Below are 10,715 nucleotides of genomic sequence, written 5' to 3' on the forward strand. Positions count from 1 at the left end.
TGATCAAATGGCTCTTGCTATGGGAAACCTGATCCTAAAAACCTGACATGGTATGGCAGTTTGTTGTTTAACACAAAGGACTTTAAAATCATGCAGCAACGCTTTTTTGTTCAGACTGTCAGTGGTTTTCATCATCTCCTGTCTGTGACCATTGTTAAGGACCTCTGGAATCTCATGGAATCTAATGGAATATTTATTCCGTAGGATTATTGTACTATCATCATGGTCACTATATTTCTCACCACAATATTTAAAGGAATTGTCCTTGACTTAATGATTAGGGAAGATTTAATGATTGATATCATCCACCAGATTGCTTCCTTTCCAACACATTATAAATTGTTTGTTGACATGTGTATTGCCAAAGGCATTTTTTAGTTAGTGTTACTGGGATTTCTAAGCCTTATTTGGAGGATCATTAGAAATACTTCCCTCCCTATCTCACTGTAATTAATATTACATAGCATAGTTGGCTCTTCAGTATACATTCAGACGCATGTGCAGATGTCCAGAAGGAAAAGGCTACAGACTCTTCTCATTGTTCCACTAGGAAATGTCAGAGAGGCACTCAATTTCCTTCTAGATTCAAAGAGGAGTTTAAGTATTCTTTATCCTGTCGAGTTTGGGGACAGGAAGAGAGAGAGAAACAGCCTTTCTTACTTCTTCATAATTCTTTTTTTAAAAATTTGTGGAATTATGGAACAGATAGTTGGGTTGTAAACAAAAACCTCCTACCTGTTAAGCAGAAAATGTTCAATAAATATTAAGAATAAATTCTCTGCAAATATTTTGTAACCATACTTCTGTTCCATGGGAATATTCATTTACTGTGTTTAGCATTTTCTCATCTGTCTTCCTTTTTTTCAGATCTGTAATTCTCATTCTACGTGACATGTCCTTGAAAGAATCCAAATAAAACAAAATTATTGCAATTTACATGAGCCCCACCATAAAAAACATTTCCTGTGATAGTTATCCCAAACTCTTCCTAGTTTTCTGGTAGCCTGAAAGACTTAAACATATGTAACAAAACATTTCACTTTCCATCTCGGGGGGAAAGTTAATGGAGAATCTACTTGAATAGCAAACTGAAGAGCAAGAAGTAAAACCTTTCTGTGGTATATTAATGGAGTTAAGATGGCATTTCCCACCAAACAAATAATTTTTCAGAGTAATTGAGTCCTTGTTTCTTTTTGGAAAATGTGATTTCTGCATTTTAAAAACATATTAAAGATAGATAGATATTAAAGACAATGATATCCAGCATTAGCAGTTAAACAATTTACATCAGATAAAGTTTCCACTTTAAGTGCATAGAATGGTAAATTAGTAAAGTCCTCTTGAAATTATTGAGACTGTCATGCACTTACAAATGCACTGAAAGTTATTTATGTGCCTTTGTAGCTTGAAAATTTAATAAGGATGAAATCTGAATAAAAATATTGCCACTACAAAAATGAAAAACTGCTTGAATGAAATCTAGGTTCATTGCATGCCTAAGATCACAAGACCCAAACAACATTTTTCTTCCATAAGATCACATGGAATGAAAATGAGTCAACGTTCAACAGGATCTTTGTTTAAAAGACATCAAAGGAATGCTGACAAACTCACCATTTCATTCCTCTTCTTATCATCTGTGTAGACATAATATGCTCTATTTTCAGGAAGCTTAGAGCATCTTATAATTTTCTGGTACTCCTCATGGAATGTGGATTGTGAGGTTACTGGCCCTGAATGTATAAACTATGAATTAAGTGTCACTTGAATGGAAAATTATTTGAAGAAAGTACACCATGATTCACTTCTAATGAATGCTTTTATATGTCTCTGCAAATGTATTCACCCAAAGAAGTTTTCATAGAAGCAGGCCAAGAAACTATTCTTTCTTATTTTATCTAGCAATTTTCAAAGTAAAATAATTCACTAAAGCTAAGAAGTTCCCTTTAATTATCAAATAGCACACAGAAATTTCCCGTGCTTGGTTAAAATCTTACCAGATAGCCAATTGAAATTAAAACATTTTCTAACCCACAAAAGCATATATTCCACAAAGACTGAGAACACTTGATAGATATACAAAAGCATGAACTAAATGCTTTGATAGTCAACCTACCAGATGCAACTAATGCAGACCTTACATTCTTTTAGAAAGTGAATGCCACTCAATATTTATACAAGTAAACTTTTACACTCTGGCTTCTTGGGGTTTTGTTTTGGTTCAAGGTTTTGGTATTTTTTTTATAAAGAGCTATGGATCTTTAGTCTTTATAATAAAGATTAAACAAATAAAAATAGTCACACATCCTTAATTCCTAGTATCTGAGTCTCAGATCAGTGCTGTTGGCTGATGGTTGTATGTTTGATAAAGACTTACGAGTCTTTTATATAACAAAAATTTTTAAAACAACCAAACAAACATAATTACACACCTGTGGTTTCTAGTATTCAAGACTCAGCTCAGTGTTCTTTGCTGATCATTCTGCAGCATTATCAGAAACCGATGTGTGTGCTCTGCCAGACTGCAGAAGACGTTTTCTGCTAATTAGAAGGGTGAGGTCTAATCCAAAAGACAACAATCCCATAGTAAATATTGTCCAGAGGGTGATGCAATTATCCTTGTTTTACAGAGTAAAAAATTGTGACAATTCAGAAAACTGAATTGCATCCAGAGCATTTGGTTATAGTTGCAGTTTTTCAAGTGATAGATGATGAAGGATGGGATTTAACACATTGGCAGCTGAGATAGATCTGGGAAATGGATCTAAAAAAATCTCTAGATATAACTGATACTCTATACATTGCTTAAATAGAAAGAATGGGACATAGACGAGGTTGGTATAAAAAAAAATGATATCAAATGTCCTTGCTGAGGAAGGAGAATCAACGATTTTAAGGGAGCAAGGCAGGCAGAGAATGATTGGAAGATGAGAAGTCCTATTTTGGAAGTACCTGATTTCAGGTGCCTATAATTAAAGATGGTTATATCAAAGAGGCAATCAGAGCTCTAAATTGTATAAAATAAAGTCTGGACTATAGTAAGAACTTTCCTTTCTCTTTTCCCTCATTTTTCCCTCCAAAAGTTTACAGGACAACTTCAGAAGATGACTCCAATATCCGTGGAGCTGAAGAAGGTGAACTCATCACTGCAGTGGCTCTAATGATGCCGCATGGTGTCTATTATTCCTTTAATTCGCCTAATTGAAGGTTACACATTCAAGTCCATCTTGCTCTGTGCTTCCTTTGGATTTAAAAAGCTTTGAATGCTCTCTGATCATATGTCCTCAACCAATATTGCAAGACAGGTGCACCTTAACCGTAGAGGCCAAAGAAGGATTTGGATATCCTATTACCTTGAGTCTTAAAAATTCAGCTAATTCCTTTTATATTATTTTCAAAGTCTGAAGTTTCAAATGCTTTAATTTCAATATGGTTGAATGGAAACAGAAATAAATGAGTGCTGAACCACTTTTGCCCACAGCAATTTTTCTCATAAACTTTGCTATTAACATTTTGTTTTAGCATTATTTTTTAATCCTTGGCATGTACTTACGCTGGTATGCATGTAGCATTCTTTTTCTGACTTAATCCTCACAATGGTATTGGCATTTGGTAACTTTAAATTCTTGTTTTACAGATGGAAAAATAAATCTAAAGATATGATAACGTTAAGTAACTTCTTCAAGGACATATAGCTAGTAGGGGGTGGGATTTAAACCGACCATTGGAATAAACTGTGCTTTGTTTTGTTTAATTACCTAGTTGCAGAATACTGTACTAAGTTTTTGCTAAAACCGTATGAAGGTAGCTTCTAGGTCTAACATCAAGAATCTATAACACACAGCTGTGGAAGGAAAAAAATTATAGAAAAGGCACAAAGTAATTAAATAGACATTTTCATTAGAGAAAGTTTCTATGTTTGTGGTTTGTGGGATGAAAAATGTGAGAGTTACTCATCACTCATCAGCCTTGGGAAGAGGATTATCATTGGCTTTATTTCTGGAAGACTTTAATGTTGGAGATGAGATTTAGAAAACCTTTGAAAAAGAGGAAAGAAGGTAGACTTTAAGTAAAAGGTTGTTCCAAGAATAATGAATGGCATGAGTGAGAATATAAGTGAGAAAGGCATGGTAGGGAATAGGGTAGGAGGTGAGAGTATAGAGGGAACAGTGGGTTTTTTACTCCTCCACACCTTGTATGTGATAATTAATCTAGAAAGACAGAAGAAAAGGGAATGGTGAGAAAGGGTGGGCAATTACTTAGGCAATCTAGAGAAGCCCCTGAATTTGATCCTTAGAGACTGGGCAGAGAAGAAAAAAATGTATGGCCTTTACCACAGTCAAGGAAACAGGTTCTAAAAGCAGAACTTGGACCTGTGATGTGATTGGGTACCCAGAAGGAAGGAACAGTTATAGAAGATGTATTAAGGTCAAGTATTAGGCCACATTCACAGAATAACATACAGAAAACATGAAGTAGGCTGCTGTCTCAGCAAGTGCTAGACTGCCATAGGGTAGATACTGCAGAAAGGAACTCAGTGGTAGGAAAGCAAAACTTTTTACAATGAAATATAGGTGGTTAAAACTATGTTGTATGTAGATTATAAGCAGCAGCTCTGCACCCGACAATTTATGTCAATTCTGTTAATACCTAAGGCCAAGTTCCCTATGGCTGGGAATTTGTTAGAAATGCAGAATCCCAGGCCTCATTCCAGACCACTTGATTTGAATTCACTTTGAGAATCATTGTCCTAAACTCTTATTTCTCATCATTAAAGATAATGGCTTTAGTATAAAGTTATGTCAGAGTTAACTAGCATTCTCCAAGTGTTTAGTAGGATATTTGGCATAGTGGGAGTCAAATAATTGGAAATTAAAGTATTAATAATCATAGTATATATTGTAGAATTAATTTTTTAAATCTAAAAGAGAATTTATGGGTCAGGTACAGTGGCACATGCCTGTAATCTCAGCACTTTGGAGGTTGAGGCAGGTGGATCACTTAAGCCCAGGTGCTCAAGCATGGGCAATATAAAACCCCATCTCTATAGAAAAATAAAAATAAAAAAATTAGCTGGACATGGTGGTACACACTTGTATTACCCGCTAACCAGGAGGCTGAGGCAAAAGGATGGCTTAAGCCCAGAAGGTCTAGGCTGCAGTCAACCATGATAGTGCCCCATACATCAGCCTGGGCAGCAGAGCAAGACCCTGTCTCAAACAAAAAAATTATAATACATTAAATTTAACAAATGAAATAGGAGGCATGTTGTTGTAAAGACTAGATAAATCCCACTTCAGAGTTGGGCATTTTAATTTCTATTCCATACACCAAGTTTCACCATGTAGGCTACCAATTGTTTCTAATTAGACCTATACTTAGTAGAAAATGACCAGGTGGATGGATTGATTTTAAAATAGTATCTCAATTGGTGGAATTGAGGATTTTTATTACATGAGGTTTCCGAATTATTTTCAGTATCAGTGCCTGTGAGCAGAAAAACTAATAGTCAGATTAACAGAGTACTAATATGTAATACAAATATTATGCTAATAAAATAAAAGCGTAGACCTGCCCTTAATTACTCAACTCATCTCTCCTTGGGACATGCAAGTATTTGTTTTATTACTCAGCTTTAATCTGTTCTCACTATTCTTGATCAGGTTTGCAAATGAGTTCAAATGACCTTTAGGCCTGACAATATTTTAATCAACCCCCAAATCTTTCCTGTTTCAGCAATGTTACATAAAATTGCTGCACTCTGTATTCCCAGGCCACCTTCATGTCTACTTTTCTTAATTATCTAAATAGACACAAACTATTTGCAACGTCACAATTTCTATACTGGACCATATCTCTAAAGAGAACCTTAACCCTGATGCCCTTACAAAGGAAAATGGAGCTAACATAATGACAATCATGCTGCTGATGAGGATGGTGATGATGACAATGACAATTATATCTACAGTAATAATAACTTCCAACATTTATGGTGTGTTTAATTCAATCTTCTAGTTTGGAATACTATTTTCACTCCTTATTTTTATTTTTAGTGGAAAACCTCTCTCTTCAGAATTTTAGAGACATATCCAACTGCCTACTCAACATCTTTAACTTGGATATCTGTGAGGCATCTCAAACTTAATTTATACAAATAATTGGCTTCCTGTAAGATACTGGCTTTCCCATGGTCACCCCATCTTCATAAATGACACCTCCATTCTAAAAGCAAAACCACAAAACTTGAAGTCATTTTTTTTCATATCTCATCCCATTCGTCAGCAAATCCTGGCAGTCTTGTCTGATGTTAGCAACCATGTGAATCCTCATTGTGCAACTCACAATGTTGAGTTTTGCAGAATTGTTACCTGTATCTTTTGTGCCATCAAGATATCAAAATAATTTTTAAATTATGACTGGCATGGAATCTACCAAGGAGCAAAATTTTTTTGTCTTTAATAATCACAATTCAAAAAACAGAAAATGTAATATAGGATGTGCAAGCAACATTAGCAATTAATCATAGGAAAAAGAGATTCAATTCACAGTAATTTAAATAATTTAGCCTTCAAGAATTTCCTGTAGACCCAGAATATTTTGAGTGTGTGTACACATGTGTGTGTGATAGTAGAAAAAAAGCATAGAAATGTTAGGGAACTCAACAACAGTTTCCAATGACAAGCACTTATTAAATACTTGGTGCGTGTCTGATACTAAGCATTAAGGAAATGGAAATACAAAGATGAGCGGCACAAAGTCTGTATCAAGGAACTCTGACTCTAGTAAGAGAGTCAAGGCAGCAAGAGAGTCAAGGCAGCAAATAGTTTAAATCATCATTAACTCAACTTCCCAAACTTACTGTAACTGTAAACATTCAGAACACCATTCACCTGATGGAAGCAACTCCAATGGATATGGAAGTAAATTAAACATACTGTAATTTTTCAAAACCAACCACCATAAATAATAACAAACACCACACAGAACTTGTGATTTACCAAATCCCACAACTGTTCATATTTCTTGGAAACCAAGAAAAGAGCTCTGGGAAGCTTAAAGAATTACCTTTTTTAATCACTACATACCCGATGTAGCAATGTTGCACTACAAAATGTCACCTCCTGGTGAAATGGTTTCCACAACTGATGTTAGATAAAAGTCTGTATTAGGTTTATTTCCCAAGAGTGTCTGTTGTTTTGGGTGATCCATTCTTTAAAGACATGAACATCGCATTGGGTTATTTCAGAGAATCAAGTAAGCTACTGAGTGATATAGTGCTGGGAGCACTAAACTCCTCATGAGTTCAGTTCAAGAACGACATGGGAAAGATGGAGCACCAGAACACAAGCCAAGCTTTGGAAACTTTTCTAATACACTCAGTTATGTTTTAAAATGCATTTATCACTGACAAGAAAATGTTTCACCAAAATACAATCATCGTGGAAACTAAACACAGCCACAACACAAAGCCACTCTTTAAATACTGATTTTTATTCATCAAATATTTATTGAGGACCTACTATGTTCCTAACACTCTGAAGAGATACAGATATTAAAATAATTGGCCTCAGGATTCAAAAGTTGATAGATTAGTGAAAAACATACTCTTTAAAAAAACCAAATTAACACATAATATACTTGGATGGGTGTAGGTACAAAGTGTACTAGGCTATCTCAAAGCTTCAGTGAAGCTGGGTTTGAAAAATGGTAAACAAACTTGTAAAGAAGTAATAGATTGGCTGATCTAGAAAAAGAGAAAAATATTTTTAAAGGCATAGGGAATTGGAAAATTCGCTGAGAGCAACTTCTCTATTTTCTAACATCTGGCATTCCTTTTTAACTATTGCCTAATTACGACATTCAGCAGAAATAATGGCCAGTGGGCAGTCAGAATGATTTGTCATGGTAAACAGAATGGGAGGAACTCTTATTCCCTGTCTATACATATGAGGTTATACTTTTAGTGCTAAATTATATTTTTCTACTTTAGGTAACAGGCAATATTTCTTAAAAATATGATTTTAATTAATTTTCTGGATTGTTGAAACTAAAGGATATATAAGAATAGTGATTCAAATCCAATGTTTTAATAACTTCCATGTAATTGATTTTTAATTTATTTATATCACAAGTATGATTGGAGGGATTGCAGAAACCAACCACTGTGCCATACTCCAGAGGTACAGAGATAAACACACATTCTTAACCACCAATATTCAAAAACCGAATGAGTTTTCAGATACGTTCAAACAGATAAACCTTTTATGGATCTCCAGTCTTTAATCTGCTCATCTTCATTCTTTTATCTTTGAGATAAAAGTGTGTTCAATGCAAGAAGAGAAGTAAATTGGTAAGAGAAGCACAAAAGAAGGTGATCTGACAAGAATATATAAATATGGGAAGAACCAGTGAAATATGACCTAGCTTTTGAACAATGGAAAAAAAAAAAGTGGTGAAAGTTGTTCTAGGCTAGCAAATAGCATAAACCAAGAGAGAAGATATAACATGTCAGGGACTGTTAGAGAAATTCCATATACAAGTTGATTTGCTGGAATACCAGAAAAACTCTTATGATCCAAGATGTAGGCAATAACACAAAATTTATTTGTACTTTTAACGTTTTGTGTTGCTTTTGTCTTCACTGACAACCAACTCTCAGCCAAACAGTATGGTAAGAGTGTAGGCTGCTTTATATGGCTCTGGGCTTTTAAACATCCAATAAAAAAATGATGCTTTTGAATATAGTTGAACAGCTGCTGTAAGGAAGAAGGTTAGCAAATGAGTCAGAATCTGCTGAGGGTTAGTTAATGCATTCTATCAGTGTTAATTAAGCTGTTATTAAAAGGCTGACTGTTGCATCTCATATTCCTAGAATTTACACACACACTTCATTAATCTTTGCCCTTCCTCTGGGATAAGCCACTGCACCTGTTCATCTTCATGAGCAAGAGTATTACCTGCAACATAGCTGGTGTGCAACTCAAGACAAGCATGAATGATATGTAGCAGATCAAAGAGAAAACATCCTGGCATTTGATAGGGATTTTACTTTCTCTTCATTTTGTTGATGGACCCTGGCCTGTAAGACATACTCATTAAATTTCTTTTACCATCATCAATATCAAACACCCATTTTGTGTCCCAGGCATATTTGCCAAGATTTAGAATTTAAAACGTGACAATTATACAAGTTTGGGGAGGATATCTCTATTTTACACCATGGAAAATATGGCTGATCAGAGAACAGCTAAAACAGAGAAGTAAAATATTGGCAATGTAGACAAACAATAGTATCATATGCAGAGAATTGTTTGTAAGCATAGGAAATAGAATCTATCTAGAGATTAAGAGTTAAGACTTTAGAGCTTTGAAGGATAAAATAAAAAGAAAATTAGTAATTATTGTTTATGGAAAACATACTCCGTTAGACATTATTGTTTTAAACTTCAGATAAATTGTTTTATGTAATTGCTATTGGCATTGATTTAAAGTCAAAATTTTCTTTATTTATAGTTGTAAAGCCTAAACTCCAACGATTACTATTTTTGCCCACCATATCATAGCTATCAAGAGGCAGAACTAAATTTAAATGTTAAGGGAATCTACCTCTACGGACGGTCCTCTTAGGGACTATGCTGAATTACGTGTTTATTTGGTAACAACTGATGACTAGAAGATTTCCAACCGTGACTTTCAGTCAAGACAATTGACTGGGCTTTCAGGAACTATAAACACAGATTACACGGATCATGATACTTTGCTTCTGCGATGATGCGCTTATTAACATGTAGTTGCTAGTAGCATGAATTTCAAGGTAGATTGAGGGGTAATAACTTGTCATTCAGGAAGGGTTTACAGGGAAAATACTTGAGTTCCCCAAGCTCCAGAGTTTGGTCCTCGATTTTGTCACGTGTTTTCAAAAATGATCAATCTTTTGAGTCAGAGGGATTCATTCTGAAATTAAACCCACAAGAGACAACTTTGCCCACTTAATAATGTTACATTAAATACAATTGTAAATCTTATGAGGTTTGCTCAATTTAGCTGAGCAGCAGCATGTTCTTGTCCTATAGGATACTATAAAACACAAGAAAATTAATTATAATCTGAAAGCTGCTTAATACTCATGGAATATTAGTATTAACAAAAGGAGTTGAATCAGCATGTCTATCTTTTGGAATATACCTTCCAAGTGGATAGAATGCAAATGATCAGGCCCAAGACCTCTCCCAAAACAAAAGGAAACAGTGTGACAAAAGTCTTGCTTTAAGCCTCTTCTTCATTCTGGGTTTAAACAGGTAACTTAATTCTTTTGAAAAGTTGTAGCTTTCAGAAACATATTCAAATTTTAATTGTATATTTTTGAAGTTACATTCTAGTCATTATGCTTGTAACCAAACGGTTGCACATTTTTAATGTGTCATGAAGTGCATTCCTTCCATGGATATCAAACTCCATTTGCTTCTGGATACTTTTTAAGAATGGTTTCTCAGAGGTGATCTAGTGTAGTCCACCACTCATGTACTGTCAATATGTTAAGAAAGATGACCACTGTATGCCACCATAATATGAGGTGCACATGACTGGTAAGTACTTCAACATGTATCTCTCCCACTATACTTCAAACTACACAGGAGTTCTATTTGAAAAGTACCATTTCACTGATGGCTAGCACAATGACTGATGCATAGCAGGTGCCCAAACATTTGTTGAGC

General features: G+C 34.8%; 1 long non-coding RNA gene across 1 annotated transcript; it reads right to left on the bottom strand.

The window, feature by feature from the left end:
- Positions 1-342: 342 nt before the first annotated feature.
- On the bottom strand, positions 343-7,203 carry LOC116554494. Its single transcript, XR_004270218.1, has 3 exons — positions 7,086-7,203; positions 736-897; positions 343-613 (listed from the first exon to the last, which is right to left on the bottom strand). It is a non-coding gene; the product is annotated as an uncharacterized LOC116554494 (long non-coding RNA).
- Positions 7,204-10,715: the final 3,512 nt, after the last annotated feature.

This window comes from Sapajus apella, unplaced genomic scaffold (assembly GCF_009761245.1).
Source record: "Sapajus apella isolate SASKATOON/1434 unplaced genomic scaffold, GSC_monkey_1.0 scaffold14, whole genome shotgun sequence".
Lineage (NCBI taxonomy): Eukaryota > Metazoa > Chordata > Mammalia > Primates > Cebidae > Sapajus > Sapajus apella.